Source organism: Sus scrofa, chromosome 1, assembly GCF_054392235.1.
Source record: "Sus scrofa isolate SSC_HxYL_T2T_F1_AM1 chromosome 1, Sscrofa_HxYL_maternal_Yorkshire_Landrace_v2.0, whole genome shotgun sequence".
Taxonomy (NCBI): Eukaryota; Metazoa; Chordata; class Mammalia; order Artiodactyla; family Suidae; genus Sus; species Sus scrofa.
The window spans coordinates 234,161,101-234,173,799 of NC_139383.1; the positions used below are offsets into that span (position 1 = coordinate 234,161,101).

At 41.1% G+C, this 12,699-nt stretch overlaps 1 protein-coding gene across 1 annotated transcript in view; it reads left to right on the forward strand.

The window, feature by feature from the left end:
* CFAP95 (cilia and flagella associated protein 95) overlaps nucleotides 1-7,542 on the forward strand; it is a 226,112-nt gene extending 218,570 nt beyond the window's left edge. The window contains exon 7 of the transcript XR_014822703.1: nucleotides 7,445-7,542. The gene's annotated coding sequence lies outside the window, so the exon portion shown is untranslated. The remainder of the gene's footprint in view (nucleotides 1-7,444) is intronic.
* The last annotated feature ends 5,157 nt before the right edge of the window (nucleotides 7,543-12,699 follow it).

Below are 12,699 nucleotides of genomic sequence, written 5' to 3' on the forward strand. Positions count from 1 at the left end.
CCATGACGGGAACTCCTAGAAGGACACATTTCGAATAGAAACTCCAACTCATCAGGGCAGCAACATTAAAATGAACTAAAAATCCTAAGGAGGGGCTGGCTACAGGGAAGGTTTGGTTTTGTGACTCAGTGATGTCACCGTCAAAAGCCTAATTTCTTTCCATTTTTGTCTGTTTCCCCTTCTATGGTGTCAACTTCATTTAAAAAGAGCTCTTCTTCTTCTTTGCTGTGGTTGTGGCACAGGCCAGCAGCTCTAGCTCTGATTTGACTCCTAGCCTGAGAACTTCCATGGGCCGTGAGTGTGAACCTAAAAAGCAAAAAAAAAAAAAAAGAGCTCTTCTCGTGGTCCTCAGATGCCTGTAAGCACTCCCTGAACCATGGGCTTTCTATACCGGCAAGGAAGGGAAAGTTGAGTCTACCTCCCCAGTCAAAGTCCTGATGTTTACTGATGTTGAGCTGTGTGCTCAACTCTAATTGCTGTGGTCACAGAGGGAAATGTAGTGACTGTCATAGCCTCAGTCACATGCTCTACTCTGATAGCTGGCATGGAGTTTTCTTTCCTGAAACCATGACTCCCTTAAACTGAATCAGAGTGCTTGCCCTTTGCTCATTTACCTTTAGGACATGCGAATGGGTTTGGACCACTCACTACTCCTCCCTGAACTTATGTCTGGTTGGTGCTCTAACTTTTCTCAGCTCCAGCCATCCCGCTCAAGTCAGAGGACTAGACGTTAACCAAGTACTGTGTGGAAAACACCCGGACTGTGTGTGGAAGCCTGTGGGCAGAGATGAAAGGACACAGAGAAGTGGTGAGGGGTGGGGTAAGGACCGCTGGGCCCATAATAGTCATGTGGTGATGTCATGACTTTAACTCCCCAGACATCTGCTGGGAGGCTCCTATTGCTAAAAGTGGAACAGCTGATTAGAGGACAAAAATGAATTCTGACCAGAAAGGAAAAGCCAGTTGGTGAAGCAGAAGGTATAGGAAACAGGGGAGGAAGTGACTGAGTCACCTTGGAATTCATAATGGTAGAGAAAGGGAACAAATGGGCATGTTCAGACACATCCACTGGATTTTTCTTTTTAATCGGAGAAAAGTAAAATGAGTCCATGGTCAGTTTCTAAAAGTGGCTATCACTTAAGAAGAATAAGTAGCTTTAAAAAAAGGAATGCTTACTCTGTAATCTTGGGTTATCCTAATGAGAAGGACACTGAAAAGACATTAAAGAAATAGAAAATGTTTGAGAAACAACCCATGTTTAGATTTAGAAAGAACAAAAACAGAATCTCAGGGGCAAGGCCCATAGTCAAGGATGCATATAAGACCATGGACATGGCACAAACCTGTACAGGTGAAACATCCTGAAGGCTAACTGTAAGTTGAGACCTGAGAAAATGTTAAAACCAAATACTGTAGGGTATATAGAAGTAGAAATACAACGTTGTACACATGAAACTTAAACAATCCAATATGACATCATAAAAATAAAACTCTTTTCAAAAAGTTTTAACTTTTTTTTTAAGCAAAAAAAAAAAAAAAAGAGGAAGAGATCATTGTTTGGGGATGATGGTATCAAATTAGATGACAGAAAAAGCAGAACCCCTCAGCTGCCTTTTTTTTGCCTGCCTGTCCCCCTCTTAAGGAAAAGGTTTTCTTTTCTTTCTTTAACATAGAAAGGCTAGTACTTCTAAGAGAACTGTGCTCCAAGAGCATAAAGATGATAGTAAGAGTATTGGCCCATTAAAATGCATTTCAGTACTTAAGCCAAGTGAATTATATCTAGATATTGAAGCAACTTGCTTATGTGCTGATCTTGGGCTCTGTGATAGGCAGAATGGTAGTCTCCCCCAAAGATGTCCTCATCCTAACCCCTGAAACCTGTGACTTCACTACCTGACATGGCAAAAGGGACTTTGCTGCTGTGAGAAAATTAAAGATCTTGAGACGGAAAGATTACCTGGTTATCTGGGTGGGCAAAACATAATCACAAGGATCCTTATCAGAAGGTGGCAGAAAAACCAGAGGGAACAGATGATGTGATTATAGAAACGAAGATAAGAGTAATGTGATTGCTGACTCCTTGCCCTGAGCCAGGGAATGCCGGTGGTCTTTAGAAGCTGGTTGGGTTCAGCCTTCCAAGCCTGCAGAAGGAATTCAGCCGTGATACCTCAGTTTTAGCCCAGTGATATTGAGTTCAGACTTCTGAACTCCAGAACTGTAACACAACAAATCTGTACTCTTTTAAGCCAATAAACGTATGGTAATTTGTTATAGCAGCAATGGAAAACTAATCCAGGATCATTACTTCAGACTTGGAAAACCATTGCAAAAAGAACAGGTACAAAAGGATGGCAGTGGGCATGTTCCAATTTTATAAGAAGAATGTACGAACTTGATATTAATTTGTGGTGAAATTTTGAATTAGGTTACTAAAATAAGTAGTTTGCAAGTACTTGGAAAGGTAGAAAAATCATCAGGAATAAGTGTAAATAAACTAAGACTCAATTATCTCCAAATAAGGTGACTGAGGTTTTAAAGTTATTAGGGTAATTGTCAGGGATATGTCTGTATAGAGCAAACAAAACACACAGCTAAGCTTTTAATAAAGAGCCCTATGATAATTATGCAGACAAAAATAAATAATTGTAAAACTAAATCACAAAAAATTTCGATGGATTCATAGTTAACTGAACAAATGTACCTAAAATACATTGATTTAATGGATCAAAGCCAGTCTGGAAAAAAGTTTTCCCTGCTTTTTTTTGGCCAAATCCTATTATGAGTTTTTGAAATCAACAACATGGATGGCTAAGTAAAGTATCCTGTTAAGACAATATCAATATATGAATGGAAAGAAGTGGCATCTTAAAAATCTTCCCAGGGTGGGAAAAATGGGCAAGGGCTAATGAGGTAAAACTGAAAAGAAATGTATGTAATATATGACATTAGTTTAAAAAAATTTGCAAAGGGAAGTGTAGGAGAGATCTGGAATGGCAGAAATTCTTATTTGAGAACAAAATTATCCTTGGTGATTTTAGTCGATGATGAATAGACTTTGAATCAAGGAGAGTGTGATCTAACCACGTGTTAATCTTGGGTTGCATTTTTGGAAGCTAGGCCTTCAGATCTGCTGTGGTCTGACTGGGCTGGAGGAGAAACCTGGTTTTGTCATCACACGCAGACTGTGATCTGAAGGGCTCTGGAACCCATATCGGTGATTGTAGGTCTTAAAGATACAAATGTGGACCATTTTTCATGGGGCCAATGGGTAGATCAGCTTGCTTAAGTGAAGAGCTCTGGGAGAAGATATGAGAAGAATTGTGTTGGCAGGATAAGTTAAGGCAGATTGCAGAGGCTAAGCTCTTGAATTCTCAGCCTAAAGAGTATAAGTGGTAGAGGGCAGATGACAGTTGTGTTTTTGAGGTTCGATCTGACATTTTGAAAGACATGGAGGCAACGTGATGGAAAAGTAGGACTGGGGTGGTATTCTGGTCTTCAGTTTACTGGATATTTAACTTTTTTTTTTTTTTTAAAGGGCTTGCACCCACGGCATATAGAGGTTCCCAGGCTAGGGGTCTAAATGGAGCTGTAGCCGCCAGCCTACGCCACAGCCACAGCAACACTGTGTCTGAGCCACATCTTCAACCTACACCACAGCTCACAGCACCGCCAGATCCTTAACCCACTGAGTGAGGCCAAGGATCGAACCTGCAGCTTCATTGTTCCTAGTTGGATTTGTTTCCACTGTGCCATGATGGGAACTCCCTGGATATTTAACTTTGAGTAAGATCCTTTACCTCGAAGCTCCTGTTTCCTCACCTAGGATATGGGGACAATAAGATAATTCACCTTATCAAGTTGTTTTAGGATTAGATAGTTAAAATGTATGAAGTACTTAGAACAGAACAGTAGTGCTCAACAAATTCTAGCAAGTAACTACTAATAGAATTCAAACTTGGAATGTATAGGCATTAAAACCTACAGAAAGGAAGGGACAGCTGGAATGGAGCATGATGAAGGCAAAATCCAGAGGCTTTGTTGCTTTCCTGGACTCTAGCTTGTTCTTACCTGTCTTGTGTGTTCTAGTCTTTGCTCTCATCATGGTTGCAGAGCTGGGTCTGCATGGTGCTCTATCTGGTTGCCTTGCTGCCTGAAGTATTCCCTTTTACTCATGCCCAGAGTGTTTTCTATAGCCATTTAACTCTTACATTACATTTCCTTAATTACCTTTTCATGTGTATACATGTCTCATTCTGCTCAATTCAACCTTATTGAGATCAGGGACTGTTTTACATATTCTTTTTTTTTTTTTAATTTCCCATAGTATCTGGCACAGTTTCTTGCATACAGTGCATGCTCCAAAACTGATTATTATTGATAAAGATACATGTAAAGTTAGTGATGATTCCAAGTTTCCAAGCATTTGTTATGGGAAAAATGGTGGTGCCTGGAATGAAAGAGTGAAGCGTAATGAGAAACAATTAGCTTCAGAAGTCAATGTGTTCAGCTTTGGGGTATAGTGAGTTCATAAATTACTTGGGGTTAGTTTCCAAAGACACTAAAGCAGAAATCTAGAGTAGACCAAATTACCAATTAAATCCTTTAAGTGATTTCATTTGCATTGGAACTGGTCATATTCAACCTGAAGTTGAACACAAAGTTATTGGCTTATGTTTGGAGGACAGGCTGCACCAAAAATGATGCTTTCCTGGGTGTGTGAGAAGGTGGTGAGGGTGCTGTCTGAATCTTTCCAAAATGGGCCTTGTGAAATATGCATATTCAGAGTGTGTATGATTGGGTTCTATTGTATGTGTGTAATTCCCAGGTAGAGATGCCTAATGAATTTAGGTGAGTGATTTAATGCTTTATGGCTTCCTGGCTGATGACCACTTAATGTCACCCATGGGGTAAATTACCTTTCATTTGACAAATCTAAGTAAACAAATGGCATTAAAGATGCCTTTCACTGAGAGTTGGGTTTGGAACTTGGTGCGGAGGTGAAGAGGAGGATGAATTCCCTCCACTCTTTTTAATCTTCTGTCCTTTTCTCCGTTGTTGTGCCTCCACTTTCTACACCATCCTAAATACCCACGCAAGGGGAGAAAGCAAAGACTATTTTGGAAATGCTCTTCATTCCTTCATCAGATGTGGACAGTTGCATCAACCAGCAGATTAATAGGCTTTTTGAGATAAAAAGATCATCATCCCAATACTGTGTGTAACTATTCACAGTAATAATTCAGACTGGACATTTTAAAGACATCAACTAGCTTTGGAGGGAAATGTGCAAATCCAAGTGCAATGCTTCAATTAGCTAGACTCAAGAAACAATTTTAACAATCCTGATGAATGTGGAAGCCAGCAATTGAATAAAACAACCCCTTAGGCATCTCATCCTAGAAACAATCTAGCCATGCAGCGATGGTCAATAGACAATAGGTGACTGACAGAAATTAGCCATGAGCTAAGCCTGAATATAAACAACATGAATTTTTCACCTCAAATGCCCGAGAATGGTTGCCTTGTTTTGTTGATATTGCTGTTAAGGAAAAATAAAATCATGATCTGGATACCTTCCCCCTAATATTAACCATCTGCCCAAATGTAACCTACTTATTTCCTGGCTGACATTCCACTTTTGAGGTTCTTTCTTTTCATAGGGATTATAAAAAATCCCTAATGGTGACTGGTGCTCATCAACATGATGTGGAACTATCATTTGGAGGCTGGCTTCAAGTTCTTCAACTACCAGTGCCCTTCTTCAAAATTCTTTAAATTCAAATATTAAAATTCCAAGAAGGTGGCAAGGCAAACCCATGTTCCTTGTGAAAACCTTCCAAAGGAAATCTGTTTTGAAAACTCTTTTAGAGGGTAAGAAGGAAGAGTTGAGCAGAAAGTTGCAGGGCCAAGGTCAACTAGCTCTGATTGAAGGGAAAAGGGATGTCAGGCTGTTTTTCAGGATCCCCTCAGGTGCAGAGAGGAATGGTTACTCTACTAATGATGAGCAGCTGTTCAAACAGAGTTGCTAACTTCAATTGTCTTAACTATAAGTGGTTGAAAAAATATTTAGAACAAATGACAAGAAGCTATCTTTAAATTTGAAGGTTTATGCAGCCAAAGTTGGATTAGAAAATACCCTTTAAACTTAAGCTATTTCGCTCAAACTTGGACTTTCGTTTGATCTATTGGCCTGCATGAGGTTAGTCCCATTAGCGAGAGAAGTACTGGCTTCTATGAGGTCAAGTGTGTATTGCGTAGGTAACACTGGGGAGACTCCAGAAAAATTTGGAGTGGTACCCATAAGTAGTCACACCCTTGGAAGTTTGCTCATCAGCCTGCAATATGACTGAATCTTAAGACATTAAACAGAAGGGAGAGTTTTTGTTGAGTCTTATTTCCATGGGTAGACAAATTACAATTAACAGCAATGAGACGCCTGGTGAAGGTCTTTGTTGCTCTGTTCCCTGGATAGGGAAGCTTTCACTTTCTCCCTATTTATCAATCAGTATTTTCCACTTCCCCATAGCCCCTTTAAATAACTAAATCAGAGAGCTCTACTGGAGGCTCCTGGAGCAGAGGCTGTGCCGCAGCTGCCTTTGTGTTTTTCTAGCCCCTACCTCTTCTGCAGTAGGTTTGATTCATGAGGACCCAGAAGGATCTCATGAACATTTAAAGCCCCATTGAGCAGAGGGCAGATGTAGGCAGAGGAAATGATGAGACTAGCTTGTTTCTCACTTGGTGGGTGATGACGTCTTGGAGACATGTGAAAGCCAAGAGTCAAAAGGAGAGAAAGAAGCAGCTTGACCTGGAGTTCTACACCCTTTCCCAGCAACTGCTGGGTGATGTACAGCATTGCTCTTCAAGGTAGAAATCTGTTCTCTTCCAGGTTCTCTGGCTTTTATCCTCAAATGTTAACCATAATTTCAATCCAGTTGAGATGAATACTGTTTTAGTGGAATTTACATTGCACCACTGAGAAAATGTTTCCTTTTCACTTGGCCCTGAGCTATGTGTTTCTCCCTTTTACTTCTTCCTCTTACAGAGATAAAATGTCCTGTAAGGAGTTAATAGTTTTACGGACATGCAGCTGGCAACAGTAGATCACAGAGCTCAGTGCAGAAACCAATTATTTCCTTTTGTCTGAGATGAAAACCAATACTTTGGGGGTGGGGGAAGGGCCTCCGCCGCAGGTTTGCTAGATTTAAGATCTTGTTCTAGAAAGGACAGGTTCTCTGATGCGCTTTGATTCCTTGGTCCCAGAAGCTTACCTTTCTCTCCTGTTTGGTGCTGGCCCACCTGAACACACTTGGGCTCCAGGAAATAGGGTAAAAGAACTCCTTAGTCTAAGTTTCTGTCTCCTTCAAGGGTTAAGATGAGTGGTTAAATTAGCATTAAATCCTAAACTAATGATGATGGTGATTCTAGCAATTTCCTGTCAATGTAGGAGATGTCGAGAAGTAATTTGAAAACAGAAGCTGCCACTGAGAACTTCTAACTAAGCCTTGGAACGCAAATGCAGAAAGAAATACACAGCACAGAGAGGTAAGGCAGTTAGCTAGAAACACTTCCTTCTGGGGTTTTTCGTTTGCTTAGGATGAGTAGGAGAATTTCCAATTCCAAAACAAAGAGAGAGTATTTGTGTCTCTTTTTTTAAAAGTAGCTATTGAAAAATTCCAAAAGAATAGAAACCGCTACATCGTTTCATAATTATCAGAAATCCCTCTAACCTGACACACTCTTCTGTTCCCTCTCCATCTTGTCCCAGGAATCTTGTAAAAAAATATGATGACGAGCTTCCTGACAAAGGGGCCTAGAGATGTGACTTATTCAAGGACATGAAATAATGAGAATCAGAGCTGGGATCAAAAACTGGGAAGGGAGTTCCCTTCATGGCTCAGTGGTTAACAAATCTGACTAGGAACCATGAGGTTGCAGGTTCGATCCCTGGACTCGCTCAGGGGATTAAGGTTCCGGCATTGCCTTGAGCTGTGGTGTAGGTTGCAGACGTGGCTCGGATCCCAAGTTGCTGTGGCTGTGGCATAGGCCAGTGGCTACAGTTCCGATTAGACCCCTAGCCTGGGAACCTCCATATGCCGGGGGTGCGGCCCTAGAAAAGACAAAAAGAAAAAAAGAAAAAAAAATGGGCAGGATGGGATAGAGCAGGGATAGACCTTGATATTAAAGAACAGTTCCCATTGTGGCGCAGCAGAAACAAATCCAACTAGTATCCATTAGGATGCAGGTTTGATCCCTGAACTTGCTCAGTGGGTGGGGGACCCAGTGTTGCCGTGAGCTTTGGTGTAGGTCACAGATGTGGCTCAGATCTGGTGTTGCTGCGGCTGTGGTGTAGGCCAGCAGCTATAGCTAAGATTTGACCCCTAGCCTGGGAACCTCCATATGGCTCAGGTGTGGCACTAAAGAAAAATAAAGGAAGGAAGGAAGGAAGGAAAGAAAGAAGAAAGAAAGAAAGAGAGCTGGTTTTGAATTCCTGTTCTGTGAAATAAGAGCTCAGATCTCCCATCTGAGCATTCATTCCTTCATCTACAAAATGGTAAAATAATTCTTAGTGATATGTTAAGATTACTGATAATTTATGTAAATGTATTTTCCCCATAATGATCCTGTAGAGTAGGCAAGAGAGAACAGTGAGGAATAAGATAGAAAAGGAAGTTGGGCTCAGATTATGGGGGAGCTAAAATTCATCCGCTCTGCCTGTCAAGATGCTTGGTCACAAGGGATAAGGATGGGCACTGACCAACAGTGATATAGCATGGCTGAGCCTATTATAGGCTCAGTGGAAGCTTTTAGGAACTAAAGCACTGTGGAATAGCAGAGCTTCTTCTATATGGCCATGGTTACACACTTGAATGCAGACTTGGTCCTTACTCCAGCCTAAAAGTCTAAAAGGCAGGAAGGAGTCTTACTTTACATGAGATGCTTTGTCTTTGGAACTATTCCATGCTTTTATGAAGAGCTACGCCCCTCTCCTTCAAATGTATTCTTTCCAGATGTATATCATTTGTGCTGCTTATTGGCTGCTTTGGGAGTAAACTGAAATTAAGGCATTGCTACCACCTCATCATACTTGTCAATCTTCAAACTTGGGCCATCCCTGTGAGGTCTGGCCTACTAAACTAATTTAAACCAAAGCAAAATGACCTAAAAGAATAGAGAGTAGCTCAGAGGGTGGAAAGATGCTGAGCAACCAGACCTCTGTAGAAGGGAGTCTGAGTTTATTTGAAGATCAGGAATGAATGAGCAATCTTTTGAGTGTTCCACCAAAGAGTTGATTAGTTTCAATGATTATCCCAAACTTGAGTCACTCTTCTGAAGATTGAGTCCTTGGGGGGAAAAAATCTGACTGGTCCATTTCAGGTCACACATTCACAGTCCCACCCAGACTCTGTCCAGTGAAGGAGCGGCATTTTCTTCAAGAAGAAAGGAAACTGAGTAGGTCAAAACATTGGCTGTCTCTCCCTGGGTTAGGATTCTCAAGAGAAAAGTTACGGTCTCCTGGTATTGTAGCCGCACAGCCTCTCTGGAGGAAGATGCTTTTGCAGAGTACAGGGAGAGAACGATTAACCAAACCTGCCCATATTCTGTCCACATTTTGCGTGTCACTCCTGAGCTAAGTATATCTATGCCTTTTAATCAGTGAACAAACTTCGGCATAATCTAATATGAAACCTGCTGCTGAATGCCATACAGTCCACACATGGTAGGCCTGCAATTTGAACAAGAAGTCAGTATTTTGGCATCTCTGCCCACATTTGAAGGTAGGCCTCCTGACATGTGAATAAGAAGCTTATTCAGTTTGAGGTCTGGTTGCTTAGAAAGTTATCTCCTCTGAGCAGCTAAAAAACCAGGAGCTGATTGGAATTGCAGAGGGAAGAATCACAGAAGGGTTGGTGTCTTGGCACCCCAGGGCTGAGTGTGGCCACCTTAAATAGTTGTCTGTGGAATAGCAGAGTCTCAGCTGTCCTGTCCCTGAAGTGCAATATTCTGGTTCATCTTGAGTCAAAGCCTCCAGAAACAGCTCTCTAGCTCCCAAGCCAGTTCCCTAAGAAAAGTGGCTTCACTCTGAGTCCTGGATCTCTTCCCTTGTCCTCTCTCTCTACACAGCCCTGTTAGAATCTTTTTAGCAAAGGATGTGAAGTACTCATTCATAAAAATAAACAATAGCTAATATTTGTTTAACATTTCCTATGCTTTTAAATGTTATCCCTTTGAATCTTTACAATGACCCTAAGAGCTGGGATGCTCATTTTTCACCTTCATATCCTCTCTCTCCCTTTCTCTATCCTTCTCTCTGCCCGCAGGAGACTTTTCTATGGATTCTACTAACAGGTTTCCTTATCCATTGGTTTTTTCTTGGGTCTGGCCAATGCAAGGTCCAGCAGGATAGCAGCTGGCCAGAGAAGAAAAGCAAGGTATGTTTTCCTCTTGCTCTTTCTGTGCTGGACCAGGGACTAGCACCATCTCTGTTTCTTGTGAAAGGCTACAGCTCCAGCTGGGTAGCCCTTCCCAAAGCTACAGCTATAGCTCTCTCTTTTTATGATAACTGTCCTCTCCCTGTCCCTTCAGATCCCTTCCACAGTGCTTCAACTTGTCTTGTTGGTTTCTCTGAACCCTGAACTTGGCTTTGTAAATAGTCCCTTATCTAACCCTCCTCAGTTAGCCTGTTTTGAGTGTATTATCTACTAGGACTCTTGCATTGCCAACTGAGTATCACTGTCACTATTTTATAGATCAAAAAACTGGCCCAGAATTCCCCTTGTGGTTCAGCGGTTAATAAACCTGACTAGGATCCATGAGGACACTGGTTTGATCCCTGGTCTTGCTCAGTGGGTTAAGGATCCAGCATTGCCGGGAGCTGTGGTGTTGCTCAGATCCTGTGTTGCAGCTCAGATCCTGTGTTGCTGTGGCTGTGGTGTCGGCCGGCAGCTGTAGCTCTGATGTGACCCCGCGCCTGGAAACGTCCATATGCCTCGGGTGCAGCCCTAAAAAAAAAAAAAAAAGCAAAAACTGTGGCCAACAATGTTGAACCCAGTTTGTCCATCTATGAAACTCGAAACTGAGGCTCTGTCTACTAACCTTGTCTGTGCAATCGTCTTCATATTTAAGAGAGTTCATTGTCTTCAGCTAAAGAGTTACTCTGATCTTTCAGGTCTTAACTCGTGTGTGGGAGTGTCTTTTTGGAAGAGTCACACTTTGGTCTTCCCACCAGGAGTAGGTCCCATTCTGTCCCACCCCCCACATGTGATCTGGGACCTTGTTTTCAATATGTGAAGAAACTTTACTTCTTTAGTTTAAAAAGAATTGCTCTGAATTATCTCTTTTCACTAAGGAATACCTCCTGAGATTTTGATATTTGCAATCCTATTAAGCAGAAACTCTTAATTATTTGAAAACAACCTGACTCAAGGCAAGTCCTGAAATACCAGATCAGAGAGGAGCCTAATTAGCTACTTTTTTTTTCCTACTCTAGATGAACACATTATAGCTGGAAATGACCTTAGAGATTATCCAGATTCTTAACCTCATTTCGAGTAATGGAGACCCTCTTAAAATTTGAAAATCTATGAACACTCTTCCCTTAAAAATGCAAATTCTCTCTGTCTCTCTGTCTGTCTCTCTCTCTCTCTCACACACACACACACACACACACAAAATACTACTTATAATTTGAGGAATTCATTGTGTTCCTGAAGCCAACTTATTGGCACCCATATTAAACCTTCTTATCCTAGGGCTAGTTCCTTAGGTTTACAGATATGAGAGCTGATACACTCAGTAAAATGCAGTAAAATTACTGGCTCAAGGTCACGTACCTCATTAGTTGGTGTATCATTCAGGTTGGGCTAAGTTATGATATAGTAACAAAAAGCAAAATTTCGTTGTCTTAAAACAACGTGTTTATTTCTCATTCATGCTATGTTTCCACTGTGGGTTAGCTAGGTGCTCTGTGCCGTGTAATTTTTACTTTGGAATGCAGAATGACCGACAGGCGTCTTCTAGAATATCATCTGTCGTCATGACAAAAGAAGAGAGAATCTTGTAAATAATTTACTGAATCTAAAGCTTCTGCCTAAAAGGGACACCTCACTGCTATTCATATTTCATTAGCCGAAGCAAGTCATTTGGCCATACCTAACCTTAGGGGTGGTAGAGAAACATCAGTAGATAGTGCAAATGATTAAGAAAGCTAGAAAAACCAAAAATAAGACCAAGGCATTTTTATTTTTTGGCCAGTGCTCTCTATACCTCCAAGGCTACCATATCATGATCTAATTCGTCCGGGTTGTATCTTACAGATTTGTCATCTGCTTGGGAGGGCTGTGTTTCTGAAACAAATTCAAGACAAAGTTGGAGGCTTCTATTTGTTTTAATTGTAAATGCTGATTTTTCTGGCACACTTCATTTAAGATACTATAGTAATGGTGGATGCTTGTGCATACTGGGTGGATTGTCATTGATTCTTTATAACACTTATTTTTCAAACTAAAAATTCTTTCTATTGTCTGAATTGTTCTTATGCTTGCAGTACTCATTTGCTGACCCTCCACAGCCTGGGATTCATGGTGTTCCCAATGCAAACACAGGGGAGTCCAAATTTTTCTTTCTTTTTTTTAAACTCTAAGTTATTTTATTTAATTCTCTTTAAGCAAACATGCAAACATAGTTTGACAGCTTATAAAG